This window comes from Rutidosis leptorrhynchoides, chromosome 5 (genome assembly GCF_046630445.1).
Source record: "Rutidosis leptorrhynchoides isolate AG116_Rl617_1_P2 chromosome 5, CSIRO_AGI_Rlap_v1, whole genome shotgun sequence".
Lineage (NCBI taxonomy): Eukaryota > Viridiplantae > Streptophyta > Magnoliopsida > Asterales > Asteraceae > Rutidosis > Rutidosis leptorrhynchoides.
The window spans coordinates 356,190,587-356,208,988 of NC_092337.1; positions in this window are offsets into that span (position 1 = coordinate 356,190,587).

The window sequence follows — 18,402 nt, forward strand, 5'->3', positions numbered from 1 at the left end:
TTGTTTTTTGTACTGATATACATAAAAGTGTTATGTTGATTAAAACTGATGCAAGTTTGTTCTCTTTTTAAGTTTTATTTTCTAGTTTGCTAGCATATTTTGGGTTAGTCTGCATCAACTTTTTATTTCTGTCATCTTATGTAAGTTTGTCTTCATGTGTACTTTGATGTTTTATTAAATTATTATAATGATGATTTTTAAATAGTTTTTCTAGTGTTCATTTTTGTCATTTTACTTATTTTTAACAGATTTAGTTAATTTGTCAAATAATTAAATACATTTAAAAAGCTTCAGCTTTCAGCTACCAGCTACCAGCTAGTTTTGTCAAACGTACTCCCAACCAAGATGTAAAACTTACATACTGGACATCATCTTTAGATTAATATTAAACTCGATAGATTAAACTCGATATATTAAGTTTGTAAAACTTACAAGCCCAGACAGAGTTATCAAAATCAATAGATTTATCAATAGGATTCGAGCTTACCTAAACCGGTAATCAACCGTTACTGTTCACTCATGTATATAGTATTAAAGTACTTGTGTCCAGTATGTAAAACTTAAAAGAGCATGTATTCTCATCTTAGAAAAAATATTGAAAGTTCAATAGTAGGACTACAAACTCACCTTTGGGTGCGCGTGTTGGGGGTGTATTAGGATGAATCTCGTATGAATGTATGAATATCTATGAATATTGATATGAATATTGAGAGGAAAAGTCAATTGGTCAAGATTGACTTTTCCACAACTCTCTTGAACTCTTTTATAATCTTTGGCTATGTGTGTGAAGTGCTTCCTTCTAAGGATGCCTTATGGGATATTTATAGCCCTCTTCAATATCCCACCATTACAAGGCTTAGCACACAATCTATGTAATTCTCGGGGTCTTAACAATCTCCCCATTTGCATTGATTGTGTGCAAAAATTTAGCATCATTACTAATTACATACAAAAAATCTAAAACTACTAGTCTAGTCTTCGATTTATGTATGTTGCCGTTGTTGACGATTTTGAATTTCTTGAATTCTTGGAACTTCAACGGACTTCTTGAGTATCTTCTATGAATTTTCAAATTGCTGAAGACCTCGTACTTTCCCTTATATCTCTCCCTCAAAATGTGATTAACTCTTAAGCATATTTTGATCTGAGAGGGAAAGGGTATCAGAGCCTACGCAAAGATAATCAGCATTGAATCTTCATGCATAGCTCCCCCTTGACTAATGTGGAAACTTAATCAAGGTATCAGAGTCAGGAATCGTTGTAAGCATGTGTTCACTCCCCCTGGAAAGAATAACCGGTTCTCCCCCTGGAAGTAAGAACACTTTCTCCCCCTTGACAAGTTACGTCAGTCAAGGTATGATGTTTAACATCTCTTTGAAGACCGGGTCCCATACAGAAGTATATGAAAACCGTAGTGAAGTCAAATCATCTTTGTTTGAAATACCACTGGTAGGTATTATCAATTGAATCTATAGATTCTTCACTCCACTTTGTCAGAACACTTGGTTTAGCTTTTGAGAATAGTTCTGGTGGTAGTGAAGGGAATGAAGTTTTAGCCATATTCACGGATCTTGGCTTAAACTTGAACAACTCTTGAAAAGAGTATTTGGTTGTTGTTGTTGTTGCAGAAACGGGTGTGGTGCCAGCTTTGATTGACACCTGTTTCGGAATCTGAAGCTTTGAAGTTTTTGAAACTAGGTCAACTTTGGTGCGGGGGTTTTTCTCGGACCTATGGATGACTTCTTGGTTTTGTGTGGAAACCAACCATATTGATCGCGATAACCCGTAATCTCTCCATTCTCCCCGTATGTGATTTTCAGAAACGGATGATTCACGTTGGTTTCATAACCGGAATAAATCTTTTTGCTTGAGGAAAATGTTGTCTTGGGTTTTGAAACTGTAGGAGGAGTTGATTCCATCTTGATGACCTTCTTCTCAACCGTGTGAGGTGAATCTGGAATTGTAATCGTTGGTTCATCCACTACTGATATCGGATCAATATTAACTCCAGTTGACACCATTTTGGGTTTCGGAATTGATGTTGATTTAACATCTAACTCCTTTTGTAACTCGGAAATGCATTTCTCAAAGTCACGAGTTAATGTTCGATTTTGAATCTGAGCATGATCAAGATCATTGCGAAGTTGAGTGATGATATTTGAATCAAGCTTACTTTCCTTGGAAAGTATTAGTTTTTCAACAACCTGTGAACGAAGATCTTGAATGATGTGAGCGGTACTCTCATCTTTTTCTTTGTAAGTCTTTTCTTGACTCTCTAAGTAACTTTGAAGAGTAGTCACTTGCTTTTGAATCTTTTCATATTCTGATTTACTGTATGCAACAAGAGATTCCAATTCTTTGATTTGAGCTTGCAACTTGGAAATCTCTGAAGATGTCGTTTAAACTTCTTGTTCTCGCATCTGTTGAAGTTTTGTTTGAAGTTGTTGATGAAGTTTGTGTTGTATAAAGATACAATTGGAATGTTCACTTCTGTTGTGGCATGAACAACCATATTCATAATGTGCAGTCACTTCAACAGATGATGGTTCTGGTGGAGTCATTAACAAAGCAACCGACTCAAGTTGTGTAGCTTTTGTTGCTTCCACATATTTGATAAAAGCACATTTTCCGGGAGTGTTGTAGTAACAAGAACATCTCTTGTCACGATGATTGAATCGCTCAATGAAATCGGGTTTCGGAGGTAAATCTTGTGTAACACGCTTCATCATCACGAAACGTTGAATAATATCAAGTATTATAGCCTTTTCTCCCCCTCAAAATATGATTACGGTGAATCAAATTTTGTTTTTGGACGTTTCGTTGACTTTAGTTAAGTCTTCGTTAACTTTGAACTGCTGAAAATCGTTGCACAGTTAGTCCGGATTCGGTAAGGACTATACTTGCAAAGTCTGAAACTTGTCAGGGGCTAAAATTATCAAAATTGCACTCATATTCGGTAAGGGACTGATCTTGCAAAATCCTGAAACCTTTCAGGGACTAAGATTAAAAAATTGTCCCATGAATTACACTTGGGCTCAGTTACTGTTGGGACTTTACAGATTCGGTATGCTTGTTGTTGGGCCAACAAAAGAGAATTCTAACAGATAGGCCCAATAACCAATTTAATTCTGTATACAGGAACCGAATGTCTTTACCGAAGGATATACCGAGTTCTCTATACCGAGTTTCAAACTAAGTGTGAATTAATTGAAGGTACCGAAGTCAATACCGAATGATATAGGATAACCGAAGATGATACAAAAGCATATACCGAGTGTGATACCGAATTTAATTAATTAAGTCAGCTGAATCAGATTAATAGCCAATACCGAATGTGTTCTTCCTGGAAGATTAACACCAAAACTGAATTCGTCAACCTGAGGAAATTGAACCTTGTTATCGATTGGAATAACTCCTCAAAGCAGCGATTAAGACACTGGATGTCAAATTCGAAGCCAGAACATCACTAAATTTCCAGAATCAAGCAGAAACAATCACGTTTTTATAAGATGAACTTGAAACTTGATTTTTTCAATTTAGATATTTTTAGGTATCGATCTCTTCACGAAACTTGTTTTAAATCCAGTCAGTAACACTCGAAAATTAACAACATCTCCTGAAACATCCAGAATTATTCCAATTAAATTGTTGATCAAACTAGCTTCAAGTTTGACTTGAAGATTTCTGATGATGTTGCGTGAGGGTACGAAATAGTATTAATTTTTACTACAAAATGCGACGAAATATTACACAAGGTTTATTTATTTATCGAGTGGGATATACTTAAACCTTGCTACAACACTTATAGGCAGTGTACCTAATCGTAGAGTAGTGTAGTTTTTAGTAAGTCCGGTTCGTTCCACAGGGAGCTAGTGAAGTTTAACGCTATATTTTTACACACAATATTTGTAAAAAATACAAAAAAATATATATGTACTAGTAGTAGTATTATTATAAAAGGGGGGTTTTACCGTTTAATGACCGGTTTGTCGATTCTATATTTTAAGCGCAAAGATAAATGACGATAATTAAAGTGCGTAAAATAATGACAATAAATAAAATGACAGTAAATAAAATTGCGAGTAATAAAATGACAGTAAATAAAGATACGAGGAGAAATACAATAAAAGAATTATGCTTATTTAAACTTCCGTAATCATGATGTTTGACGTGTTGATTTTAATTTATTACCATGGGTTAATTGTCCTTTGTCCTGGTTTATTTGATACGTCTATCTGGTTTTTGTCCATAGTAGTTCATCGGTCATAAATATAAAGTGCAAGTATCCTTGTCAAATTACCCTTATACCCGAAGTCAAATATTCCAACTGATTAAGGATTTAAACTGTGACGCAGTTATCACTTCTGTCAACAATTACACCAGTTATCACTGTATGTAATCCACCCCTGTTTTAATTAGTTTATGAATATTAATTCATCCACTTGATCAGAATGAATAATCAATTACCCAACCCAATTGATTAATTAAATGATTATAACAGATTCCATATGAACGTCACTAAATAGGACAACCATAATCATTATTAATTATTAGGTTAATTAATTTGAAGATAGGTTCGACAGACTCCAATGAGTTGTCACTCAATTAGACAATACCCCCCATCTATTAATAGTCAATAGTCCAATTTCCACAAGTGTCGGTCTTTTGCCCAAACCTTAATTATGGTACAAAGTTCAATAACCCCGTCTTAATATTTTAGCCCAACATCACGATTACTTCGGCTCAAATAAGCATAATAATAACTTAGCTACGAGACATTAATGTAAAAAGGTTGAACATAACTTACAATGATTAAAAATAGCGTAGCGTTACACGGACAGAATTTCGACTTACACACTCAAACGATCTCTATCATAAATCTTATTATTATCATAATTTAAAATTAAAATTAAGATTATTGTTATATCTTATTAAGTTAACATTATGATAGAGATATAGAATATAGATATTGATAATTGATATAGATATTTGATCGATAAAAAAAAAGATCGGAAAAGTTCTCCCCCATTCATCGTTACATAGATCCCTTTTATAGGCAAATTTAAAATTGAATTTTCATTTACGACCCCTGAACTATGCTCAATTAACAACTTTTTATTATTTAATATTATTCTTATTATGAATTATTTAAATATTATATTTTATTCTTGTGCATAGTTGACTCGTAATTTTTACACCGTTGCGTCGAGCGCTGAAAGTTGGTTCATGCCCCGGTTCCGGATTTTCGAACGTCCTTTCGTACAATTTTATATCTTGTACTTTGCGTTTTGTAACTTGTACTCTTGTCATTTTTAGACGTTCCTCATCAATAATTTGAACCTTTTTAATTGTATCTTGAACAAAAACAAATATTACTTGAAAATGGAACAATTGCAACTAAAAACTTGTCATTCTTGGGGGATAATGCTATGAAATATATGTTCCTTTTTAGCCTTATCAATATCCCCACACTTGAGCGTTGCTTGTCCTCAAGCAATACAGTCTTGAAATAATATAATACATCACACGAATCACTTCTTTATTCTTCACACTTTGTACATCAGTGATTTTGATAGAGCGGTATAAACAATGATATTAACAATAGAACCATGGTTAAAGGTGGGTGTGTCATCCACAGTTGCCTCGGGTTTAGGTCAACGACACTTGCAATCAAATAGCCGATTTACTTTCGGTTTCCAAAGCAAAGTGCACATTTGAAAGGCGGTTTACAGTCCCACATGACTATAAAAATGTAGATCCTTTAGGAAATTGGATCTTTATGAAAACATTTGATCTTTTGAAAATTCAATCTAGCTTTTACCCTAGATAAGTTTTCTGATTTGATCCACCATTGGTGTTGTAAAATATATTTGTGGATCAATATTTTGGCTAAAAACATTTAGGTTCGTGTAATCCACTGCTATCCCGGTATCGGAAAGCACACATCCAGTTTACGTGTTCCGTATATTACCTTTTGGCAAACTACCGTCCGGTTGTAAAGGAAAGCGATGAACAAGAAACTGTTAAGGCAATGTCCCGTGACATGCAGATGATTATGGTCTTTTAACGTGTCGGATGCTAGAACTATCCTTGGTAGGAGCGATAGTAAAGATCATCCTATGATTTTTCGGTCTGGCACAAGGTCCTGTCTCTGACCATGCTATGCAACCACCGTTCGTACGGTTGACACCTGATTTGGTTCAGGTGACCTAATGAATTCTGATGAATTCTCAGGATTTTACGTTCAATGGTAATGAACGCATTGAAAATGGGTTTTCAGAAAACAAATCGGTTTGTATTTTTGATCAAAATATTTTCTCGTTCAAGCTCGAGTTTAGATATCATTGAATTCCATGAGTTTGAATTCTCAATCTTTAAGGTCAATCTCTAGGATTGAGTAATATCAGTCTTAAAAGCTGATTTTTAATCTTTAAGGAGATTATCCTTTCTGGGGATCTGATTCATTAGTCTTATCAAGCTAATTTGCACGGTGCCCTCCCCATTTTACAAGACAGACCCTCTCATGGTTAGGATAAGTCTGACCACTTGGCGACCCTGTTTGATGCTGAGGTCCGTGGATTTCCTGCTGATTTTAGTGATGACTTTTCTAGATTTTTCGTCAACCTACAGCTGGTCTGGACGACAACTTCATGACCTAAATCAAGAAGCGCGTGTCTTTTTCGGAAGACTTTACTTCCTTTTAATGATGGAATTGATTCATCGTGTAGATTCATCTTTCTTTCAAATATATTACAGTAAACCGGGTAAAACTGATTAGTATCGTCCAAAGCAAAAGTACCTGTAATAATCTTGTACAAAAATATGTGATATATGTTTTAAATTGAATAACTTGGTACATTCTCCCCACACTTAGTTTCTTTCTTTGCCTTTTTATTCTCCTTTATTCCATTTTAAATGAATTCAAGCATTTTAGGTTGTTTCTCAATTTATGTCCTTTTCGAGGTAACGATAATTTCGGTATTATCACCTAGTTTTCACCGTTCATAAATATGTATAAACATGATTTTGACTTCATTTAATTGAAAATTTTTCAAATTTTCACAAAATTTGGCAAATAAACCAAGTATAAACCTGAGAGAATTTATAACCCTTCCCCACACTTAAGATCATGCAATGCCCTCATTTGCATGAAATCAGACTATAATTTAAATTCATGAGGGTGATTAGCGTAGAAAAGTGATTAAAAATACCGAGTTTGCAAACATATTGTTATTTCACATTTGATTTTTTTTTGCGTCTTGTCAAAATCAGTAGCTTTTGCTGAACTTCATGACAGTCTTTGAAAGTGCGCTGTTTTACCCTGTTGTGTACATAACATAAAATACAAACATATATATACATATTTTTGAAGTTTGGTATATAACCCCACGTTCAAAAATTTATAAAATATAATATTTTTGGCATACTTTAGATCAATAATATTAAAAATAATGATAACAAAATTTGTCGCCCTGCCATTGGGTAAAGCAATTTCGGCTCAACGACCTAGTCTTCAACTCACGACGAATTTTAGAAATCAATTTTTTTTTTTTTTAACTTAATGAAATAAAGTCAATTTTTTTTTTTTTTTTTTAAATCACACAAAACATTAAATTTAAAAAAAACATATTAATTTTATATAAAACCTAAAAAATAAAAATTCAGAATGGAGGGAGAAAACTAGTTCTTTAGTGTCTGCTAGCGGAAAAGACCAATCGGATTCCATTCTCGGAACTACACGAGAACAGAATAACTAATTCTAGATAACATCGTCTTCTTTTTAGAACATTTGAATCTCCCCACACTTAGGTAGCTGTGGTGTTGAAATTGTGATTAACTTCATCGTCAATTTCTCTTGGTCCATAATCAACTTGCATATCCGTGACTTTTTCTTTAAGCCATTGGTCGGATTCCTGTGTAATATCCATAATTTCAACTAGCTTCGCCTTTTCTTTAGGCGATAGATTGGATACTAATCGGTTACATAACTTAAAGTTCCCCTTGCTTCTAGCATCGCGAATTCGTTTAATAAGTTTCTTCATTGAACTGTTAATAACGGGGTCATTTAATTTCGTATCAACAACGGGGTTCTTTGTTATCATGTCATCATTAGGTGTTACTTCATTTTCCCCACACTTAGGCGTTTTATTATTATTAAGCACTACCGTTGGAGTTGGTAAAACAACATGGTTCTTACCAATCGTTTTTTCTGGTTCAACGGTCTTGGTTGGTGGAGATTTAGACTTTCGAATCATAAAGGTGATAGATTTGTCACCACTTTTAAGTGTCATTCTTCCATTTCCTACATCAAATAACGCCCCGGTGGACGCAAAGAATGGTCGACCTAAAATTAGAGGAATGTTTGGGTCCTCTTCTATGTTAATGACAATGAATTCGACTAGAAAGGTTAAATTGCCTACTTGAACGGGTAGGTTGTCAACAATTCCAACTGGGTGTTTAATGGTTTGATCAAAGAGTCGAACACTCATATCCGTTGGACTTAACTTACCTACTCCTAATCTCTTATATAATGAAAGAGGCATAACACTTACACTTGCACCTAAATCTGCTAGTGCATCATACATGACACAATCACTAAGTAGACAAGGAACAATAAATTCACCCGGATCACCTACCCTAGGTGGAGGTTTTGGTGGAACTGTATTCACCGGGTTTACTTCTACGGCTTTTGTTTCTTGTACTTTCTTATTCTTTTTCTTCTTCTTCTTTCCAGAAGTATCACAATCTTTATTACTTATTACTTGCTCATACTCAACTCCTTTTCTTGGAAACGGGATGGGTGGTTTGTATGGTGTCACCACTGGCTTTACATACTCGGGTGGTGGTGGTGATGTAACTTCTTCATTATTACTCACATCTAAAACCTTCCCATCTTCTGGAACTGGTTTTTCAGAATTCGTTGACACCATATTAACATTCTCTTTCCGAGGATTTACTTCAGTATTACTCGGTAGCTTTCCTTGTTCCCTCTCACTCATCATGCTAGCAAGAGTACCTACGTGTTTTTCTAGATTCAAAATGGAAGCTTGTTGAGTTCTTAATGACTGATCAAACCTCTCGTTCGTTTGGGTTTGAGTTTCAATAAATTGTGTTTGAGATTCAACTAGCTTGAATACCACGTCTTCCATATTTGACTTTTTCTCTTCAGTTTGTTGTTGTGGTTTATATAAGCCAGGTCTTTGTTGATTGAAAGTGTTGTTTTGAGTTGGTTGGTTATTCGGACCTTGTTGGTTATACCAGTTATTTTCGGGTCCTTTTGGATTGTAAAGAATGTTTTGATTTCGATTGAAGTTTAGCTTTGGCGGTTGATAATTATTTTGATAATTATTTCCCGGCCTTTGGTTCATATAGGAAACATTCTCTCGTTGTTCCATCGTTGGTTCAATGTGACAATCTTTCAATAAGTGTGGTCCACCGCATTGCTCACAACTGATTCGTATTGCGTGAATATCTTTATTCATCTTTTCCATTCGTCTTTCGAAAGCATCTATTTTTGCGGAAACGGAATCAAAGTCATGGCTAGAATCGGCTCTAGCCGCTTTAGATGATCTAACGATATCTTTTTCTTGGTGCCACTCATGAGAGTGAGAGGCTGTGTTATCAATAATTTTGTAAGCTTCAGTTGCGGTTTTCTTCATAATGGAACCACCAGCAGTTATGTCGATGTCTTTTCGTGTAGCAACGTTGACACCTTGGTAGAATATTTGTACTATTTGGTAAGTGTCTAAACCGTGTTGAGGACATCCTCTCAACATCCTTCCGAATCTTGTCCACGCCTCATATAATGTTTCATTTGGCTTTTGCGCGAACGTAACAATTTCTCCTTGAAGTCTCACGGCTTTGGATGCCGGAAAGAATTGTTTAAGAAATTTTTCAACTAAAACATCCCATGTGTCAATCGCCCCTTCAGGTAACGATTCTAACCAATCTTTGGCTTCTCCTTTTAAAGTCCAGGGAAACAACATGAGATAGATCTGCTCATCTTCCACTTCTCGGATTTTGAATAGTGTACAAATTCTTTTAAACGTACGAAGGTGTTCGTTAGGATCTTCATTCGGTGCACCACTGAATTGGCATTGGTTAGTTACCATGTGTAGGATTTGTCCTTTAATTTCATAATCTGGAGCATTAACTTCTGGTTTAATAATGGCGTGACCTTGGCCCGTGCGTGTGGCTCTCATTCGATCTTCCATACTTAGAGGTTCCGTTACTTCCATAATTGAATTCGTTAAATACGAATCACTAGAGGACTCTGATTTAACGGTTTGTGGTTCAGGATCTTGGAATTGTCCTTGAATATGCTCCGGGTTCTTAATTGTGAAGTCGGGTTCAAAAGATGGATTATCGGAAATTTGAGTTGGAGTTCTTGTTCGACTAGATGACGATTCTAAAGAAAAATCAACGGCGACAATATTTGCTAAATGTCTTGATCGAGTTACAGGTGGTGAACGTATGACCGGTGGTGAACGTTTTGCTCGGTGCATTCACTGAATATCCTATTAGTTTTTAAAAAGGAAAGAAAAATTATAATAAGTTATCCAATTAATAGACTTTTCTGATTTTGCCCACGTTTCGAATAGCCAAAAGATGCAGCAGAGGGGCATGATTCGTTTGGTCTCAATATAATTGAGTACTGTTTGGCTCCAATAACCCGGTCCACGTACAAATCCAACTATTACTACGAACCAGAAAATTTTGATGTCTATCAATTTAACCACTTAAAATAAATTTTCGTAATTTTAAGAAATTTAGAGAAGAAGTAGAAAAAATTCTAAGTCCTAAAAACTAGAATGGCGAGAAATAAGAAAGAAAAAGATTGCGCGTCGAAAAAGGTCGAAAAATAAAAGGTCGAAAAATAGGCGTCGAAAAATAAAAATAAGAAAGTAGCGCGAAAAACGGCGTCGCAAAATTCTAAAGCACCTAAATCTTATTCTAAGGAATAAGCACCTAAGGGATTTTACGGCAAAGCCTAAAAATTCTAGAAGTAAAAATAACTATGGCAAAACTAAACTTAATACTAAAAGTTGCGACTATAGTCTAAAAATCTAAAGGTAATAAAACTAAAAAAAACATTTTTTTTTATAGACAAAATCTTAAAAAAAATATATATTTTTTTTTTTTTTTTTTTTTTTAGATATTTTTTTCGTAGTGTTTATGGAATATAAAAGTAGAATGGTGGACTACAAATTATTACTAGTAAAAGAAATTAAAAATGATAATTTGTTGTGAGTTGAGTCCACTGTCAGAATGACAGACTGTAATGCACACACTCCTTAATGTATCTTTGTGTAGTCTCAAATATCAAATGCTTTGAGTGACTAAGTGACTATATTAAACTGTAAAAGTAGTCACTCCATGTGTCCCCCCTCCACTCTCTGCATGTGAGAGTATAATTTTTTATTACATGGAAAGCATCAATATTTTTTTTTTTTTTTTTTTTTTTTTAAACGAAATTTTTTTTCTAAAAAAAAAAAATAATAAAAAAAAAAAAAACGTTTTTTTTTTTTTTTTTCCTAATAAAATTTAGTGAAAATCTATAAAAGTAAATAAAAACTTAAATAGCACTATCGATCAAATCCACTAAATAAAAATTTAGCCTTGTTGTCGGTTGAAAAGTAGAAAAGGGATAACATGAAAAGTAAAACTCGCTATTCTTATATTTATTTATTTATTTTATTTATTTTTCTTTTCGATTGGCTGTATTACTTTGACCAAATGAAACCTTCACACACATATAAAATTTTACGGGCTTTAGACTTAATCATGGAATACTATTAGGCTTGTGAGTTATAGTGGCTATCAAAAACCCATGGACTAGGACAATTTGGATTAAAAATATATTTAGGCACATGGGCATATACAACGGTTCGTATACACTCTATATTTAACACACAGTCCCGAAATTACTTTTTTTTATAATTATATTTTCACAAATATAAATTAAAAATATAGCGTTTTAGCGGTCCCCGGCAGCGGCGCCAAAAACTTGATGATGTTGCGTGAGGGTACGAAATAGTATTAATTTTTATTACAAAATGCGACGAAATATTACACAAGTTTTATTTATTTATCGAGTGGGATATACTTATGAAATGTCCCGTTCTTATTGATTAAAAACGTTCCATATTAATTGATTTCGTTGCGAGGTTTTGACCTCTATATGAGACGTTTTTCAAAGACTGCATTCATTTTTAAAACAAACCATAACCTTTATTTCATAAATAAAGGTTTAAAAAGCTTTACGTAGATTATCAAATAATGATAATCTAAAATATCCTGTTTACACACGACCATTACATAATGGTTTACAATACAAATATGTTACATCGAAATCAGTTTCTTGAATGCAGTTTTTACACAATATCATACAAACATGGACTCCAAATCTTGTCCTTATTTTAGTATGCAACAGCGGAAGCTCTTAATATTCACCTGAGAATAAACATGCTTTAAACGTCAACAAAAATATTGGTGAGTTATAGGTTTAACCTATATATATCAAATCATAACAATAGACCACAAGATTTCATATTTCAATACACATCCCATACATAGAGATAAAAATCATTCATATGGTGAACACCTGGTAACCGACATTAACAAGATGCATATATAAGAATATCCCCATCATTCCGGGACACCGTTCGGATATGATATAAATTTCGAAGTACTAATGCATCCGGTACTTTGGATGGGGCTTGTTGGGCCCGATAGATCTATCTTTAGGATTCGCGTCAATTAGGGTGTCTGTTCCCTAATTCTTAGATTACCAGACTTAATAACAAGGGGCATATTCGATTTCGATAATTCAACCATAGAATGTAGTTTCACGTACTTGTGTCTATTTTGTAAATCATTTATAAAACCTGCATGTATTCTCATCCCAAAAATATTAGATTTTAAAAGTGGGACTATAACTCACTTTCACAGATTTTTACTTCGTCGGGAAGTAAGAATTGGCCACTGGTTGATTCACGAACCTATAACAATATATACATATATATCAAAGTATGTTCAAAATATATTTACAACACTTTTAATATATTTTGATGTTTTAAGTTTATTAAGTCAGCTGTCCTCGTTAGTAACCTATAACTAGTTGTCCACAGTTAGATATACAGAAATAAATCGATAAATATTATCTTGAATCAATCCACGACCCAGTGTATACGTATCTCAGTATTGATCACAACTCAAACTATACATATTTTGGAATCAACCTCAACCCTGTATAGCTAACTCCAACATTCACATATAGAGTGTCTATGGTTGTTCCGAAATATATATAGATGTGTCGACATGATAGGTCGAAACATTGTATACGTGTCTATGGTATCTCAAGATTACATAATATACAATACAAGTTGATTAAGTTATGGTTGGAATATATTTGTTACCAATTTTCACGTAGCTAAAATGAGAAAAATTATCCAATCTTGTTTTACCCATAACTTCTTCATTTTAAATCCGTTTTGAGTGAATCAAATTGCTATGGTTTCATATTGAACTCTATTTTATGAATCTAAACAGAAAAAGTATAGGTTTATAGTCGGAAAAATAAGTTACAAGTTGTTTTTGTAAAGGTAGTCATTTCAGTCGAAAGAACGACGTCTAGATGACCATTTTAGAAAACATACTTCCACTTTGAGTTTAACCATAATTTTTGGATATAGTTTCATGTTCATAATAAAAATCATTTTCTCAGAATAACAACTTTTAAATCAAAGTTTATCATAGTTTTTAATTAACTAACCCAAAACAGCCCGCGGTGTTACTACGACGGCGTAAATCCGGTTTTACGGTGTTTTTCGTGTTTCCAGGTTTTAAATCATTAAGTTAGCATATCATATAGATATAGAACATGTGTTTAGTTGATTTTAAAAGTCAAGTTAGAAAGATTAACTTTTGTTTGCGAACAAGTTTAGAATTAACTAAACTATGTTCTAGTGATTACAAGTTTAAACCTTCGAATAAGATAGCTTTATATGTATGAATTGAATGATGTTATGAACATCATTACTACCTTAAGTTCCTTGGATAAACCTACTGGAAAAGAGAAAAATGGATCTAGCTTCAATGGATCCTTGGATGGCTCGAAGTTCTTGAAGCAGAATCATGACACGAAAACAAGTTCAAGTAAGATCATCACTTGAAATAAGATTGTTATAGTTATAGAAATTGAACCAAAGTTTGAATATGATTATTACCTTGTATTAGAATGATAACCTACTGTAAGAAACAAAGATTTCTTGAGGTTGGATGATCACCTTACAAGATTGGAAGTGAGCTAGCAAACTTGAAAGTATTCTTGATTTTATGAAACTAGAACTTTTGAAATTTATGAAGAACACTTAGAACTTGAAGATAGAACTTGAGAGAGATCAATTAGATGAAGAAAATTGAAGAATGAAAGTGTTTGTAGGTGTTTTTGGTCGTTGGTGTATGGATTAGATATAAAGGATATGTAATTTTGTTTTCATGTAAATAAGTCATGAATGATTACTCATATTTTTGTAATTTTATGAGATATTTCATGCTAGTTGCCAAATGATGGTTCCCACATGTGTTAGGTGACTCACATAGGCTGCTAAGAGCTGATCATTGGAGTGTATATACCAATAGTACATACATCTAAAAGCTGTGTATTGTACGAGTACGAATACGGGTGCATACGAGTAGAATTGTTGATGAAACTGAACGAGGATGTAATTGTAAGCATTTTTGTTAAGTAGAAGTATTTTGATAAGTGTATTGAAGTCTTTCAAAAGTGTATAAATACATATTAAAACACTACATGTATATACATTTTAACTGAGTCGTTAAGTCATCGTTAGTCGTTACATGTAAGTGTTGTTTTGAAACCTTTAGGTTAACGATCTTGTTAAATGTTGTTAACCCAATGTTTATAATATCAAATGAGATTTTAAATTATTATATTATCATGATATTATCATGTATGAATATCTCTTAATATGATATATATACATTAAATGTCTTTACAACGATAATCGTTACATATATGTCTCGTTTAAAAATCATTAAGTTAGTAGTCTTGTTTTTACATATGTAGTTCATTGTTAATATACTTAATGATATGTTTACTTATCATAGTATCATGTTAACTATATATATATCCATATATATGTCATCATATAGTTTTTACAAGTTTTAACGTTCGTGAATCACCGGTCAACTTGGGTGGTCAATTGTCTATATGAAACATATTTCAATTAATCAAGTCTTAACAAGTTTGATTGCTTAACATGTTGGAAACATTTAATCATGTAAATATCAATCTCAATTAATATATATAAACATGGAAAAGTTCGGGTCACTACAGTACCTACCCGTTAAATAAATTTCGTCCCGAAATTTTAAGCTGTTGAAGGTGTTGATGAATCTTCTGGAAATAGATGCGGGTATTTCTTCTTAATCTGATCTTCACGCTCCCAGGTGAACTCGGGTCCTCTACGAGCATTCCATCGAACCTTAACAATTGGTATCTTGTTTTGCTTAAGTCTTTTAACCTCACGATCCATTATTTCGACGGGTTCTTCGATGAATTGAAGTTTTTCGTTGATTTGGATTTCATCTAACGGAATAGTGAGATCTTCTTTAGCAAAACATTTCTTTAAATTCGAGACGTGGAAAGTGTTATGTACAGCCGCGAGTTGTTGAGGTAACTCTAGTCGGTAAGCTACTGGTCCGATACGATCAATAATCTTGAATGGTCCAATATACCTTGGATTTAATTTCCCTCGTTTACCAAATCGAACAACGCCTTTCCAAGGTGCAACTTTAAGCATGACCATCTCTCCAATTTCAAATTCTATATCTTTTCTTTTAATGTCAGCGTAGCTCTTTTGTCGACTTTGGGCGGTTTTCAACCGTTGTTGAATTTGGATGATCTTCTCGGTAGTTTCTTGTATAATCTCCGGACCCGTAATCTGTCTATCTCCCACTTCACTCCAACAAATCGGAGACCTGCACTTTCTACCATAAAGTGCTTCAAACGGCGCCATCTCAATGCTTGAATGGTAGCTGTTGTTGTAGGAAAATTCTGCTAACGGTAGATGTCGATCCCAACTCTTTCCGAAATCAATAACACATGCTCGTAGCATGTCTTCAAGCGTTTGTATCGTCCTTTCGCTCTGCCCATCAGTTTGTGGATGATAGGCAGTACTCATGTCTAGACGAGTTCCTAATGCTTGCTGTAATGTCTGCCAGAATCTTGAAATAAATCTGCCATCCCTATCAGAGATAATAGAGATTGGTATTCCATGTCTGGAGATGACTTCCTTCAAATACAGTTGTGCTAACTTCTCCATCTTGTCATCTTCTCTTATTGGCAAGAAGTGTGCTGATTTGGTGAGACGGTCAACTATTACCCAAATAGTATCAAAACCACTTGCAGTCCTTGGCAATTTAGTGATGAAATCCATGGTAATGTTTTCCCATTTCCATTCCGGGATTTCGGGTTGTTGAAGTAGACCTGATGGTTTCTGATGCTCAGCTTTGACCTTAGAACACGTCAAACATTCTCCTACGTATTTAGCAACATCGGCTTTCATACCCGGCCACCAAAAATGTTTCTTGAGATCCTTGTACATCTTCCCCGTTCCAGGATGTATTGAGTATCTGGTTTTATGAGCTTCTCTAAGTACCATTTCTCTCATATCTCCAAATTTTGGTACCCAAATCCTTTCAGCCCTATACCGGGTTCCGTCTTCCCGAATATTAAGATGCTTCTCCGATCCTTTGGGTATTTCATCCTTTAAATTTCCCTCTTTTAAAACTCCTTGTTGCGCCTCCTTTATTTGAGTAGTAAGGTTATTATGAATCATTATATTCATAGATTTTACTCGAATGGGTTCTCTGTCCTTCCTGCTCAAGGCATCGGCTACCACATTTGCCTTCCCCGGGTGGTAACGAATCTCAAAGTCGTAATCATTCAATAATTCAATCCACCTACGCTGCCTCATATTCAGTTGTTTCTGATTAAATATGTGTTGAAGACTTTTGTGGTCGGTATATATAATACTTTTGACCCCATATAAGTAGTGCCTCCAAGTCTTTAATGCAAAAACAACCGCGCCTAATTCCAAATCATGCGTCGTATAATTTTGTTCGTGAATCTTCAATTGTCTAGACGCATAAGCAATCACCTTCATTCGTTGCATTAATACACAACCGAGACCTTGCTTTGATGCATCACAATAAATCACAAAATCATCATTCCCTTCAGGCAATGACAATATAGGTGCCGTAGTTAGCTTTTTCTTCAATAACTGAAACGCTTTCTCTTGTTCATCATTCCATTCAAATTTCTTCCCTTTATGCGTTAATGCAGTCAAGGGTTTTGCTATTCTGGAAAAGTCTTGGATGAACCTTCTGTAGTAACCAGCTAGTCCTAAAAACTGGCGTATGTGTTTCGGAGTTTTCGGGGTTTCCCACTTTTCAACAGTTTCTATCTTTGCCGGATCCACCTTAATACCTTCTTTGTTCACTATGTGACCGAGGAATTGAACTTCTTCCAACCAAAATGCACACTTTGAAAACTTAGCGTACAATTCTTCCTTCCTCAATACTTCTAACACCTTTTTCAAATGTTCACCGTGTTCTTGGTCATTCTTTGAGTAAATAAGTATGTCATCAATGAAAACAATGACAAACTTGTCAAGGTATGGTCCACACACTCGGTTCATAAGGTCCATGAACACAGCTGGTGCATTAGTTAAACCAAACGGCATGACCATAAACTCGTAATGACCGTAACGTGTTCTGAAAGCAGTCTTTGGAATATCATCTTCTTTCACCCGCATTTGATGATACCCGGAACGTAAGTCAATCTTTGAATAAACAGACGAGCCTTGTAGTTGATCAAATAAGTCATCGATTCTCGGTAGTGGGTAGCGGTTCTTGATGGTAAGTTTGTTCAACTCTCGGTAGTCGATACACAACCTGAATGTACCATCTTTCTTCTTGACAAACAAAACAGGAGCTCCCCACGGTGATGTGCTTGGTCGAATGAAACCACGCTCTAAAAGTTCTTGTAATTGGCTTTGCAGTTCTTTCATCTCGCTGGGTGCGAGTCTGTAAGGAGCACGAGCTATTGGTGCAGCTCCTGGTACAAGATCTATTTGAAATTCAACGGATCGATGTGGGGGTAATCCCGGTAATTCTTTCGGAAATACATCGGGAAATTCTTTTGCAATGGGAACATCATTGATGCTCTTTTCTTCAGTTTGTACTTTCTCGACGTGTGCTAGAACAGCATAGCAACCTTTTCTTATTAGTTTTTGTGCCTTCAAATTACTAATAAGATGTAGCTTCGTGTTGCCTTTTTCTCCGTACACCATTAAGGGTTTTCCTTTTTCTCGT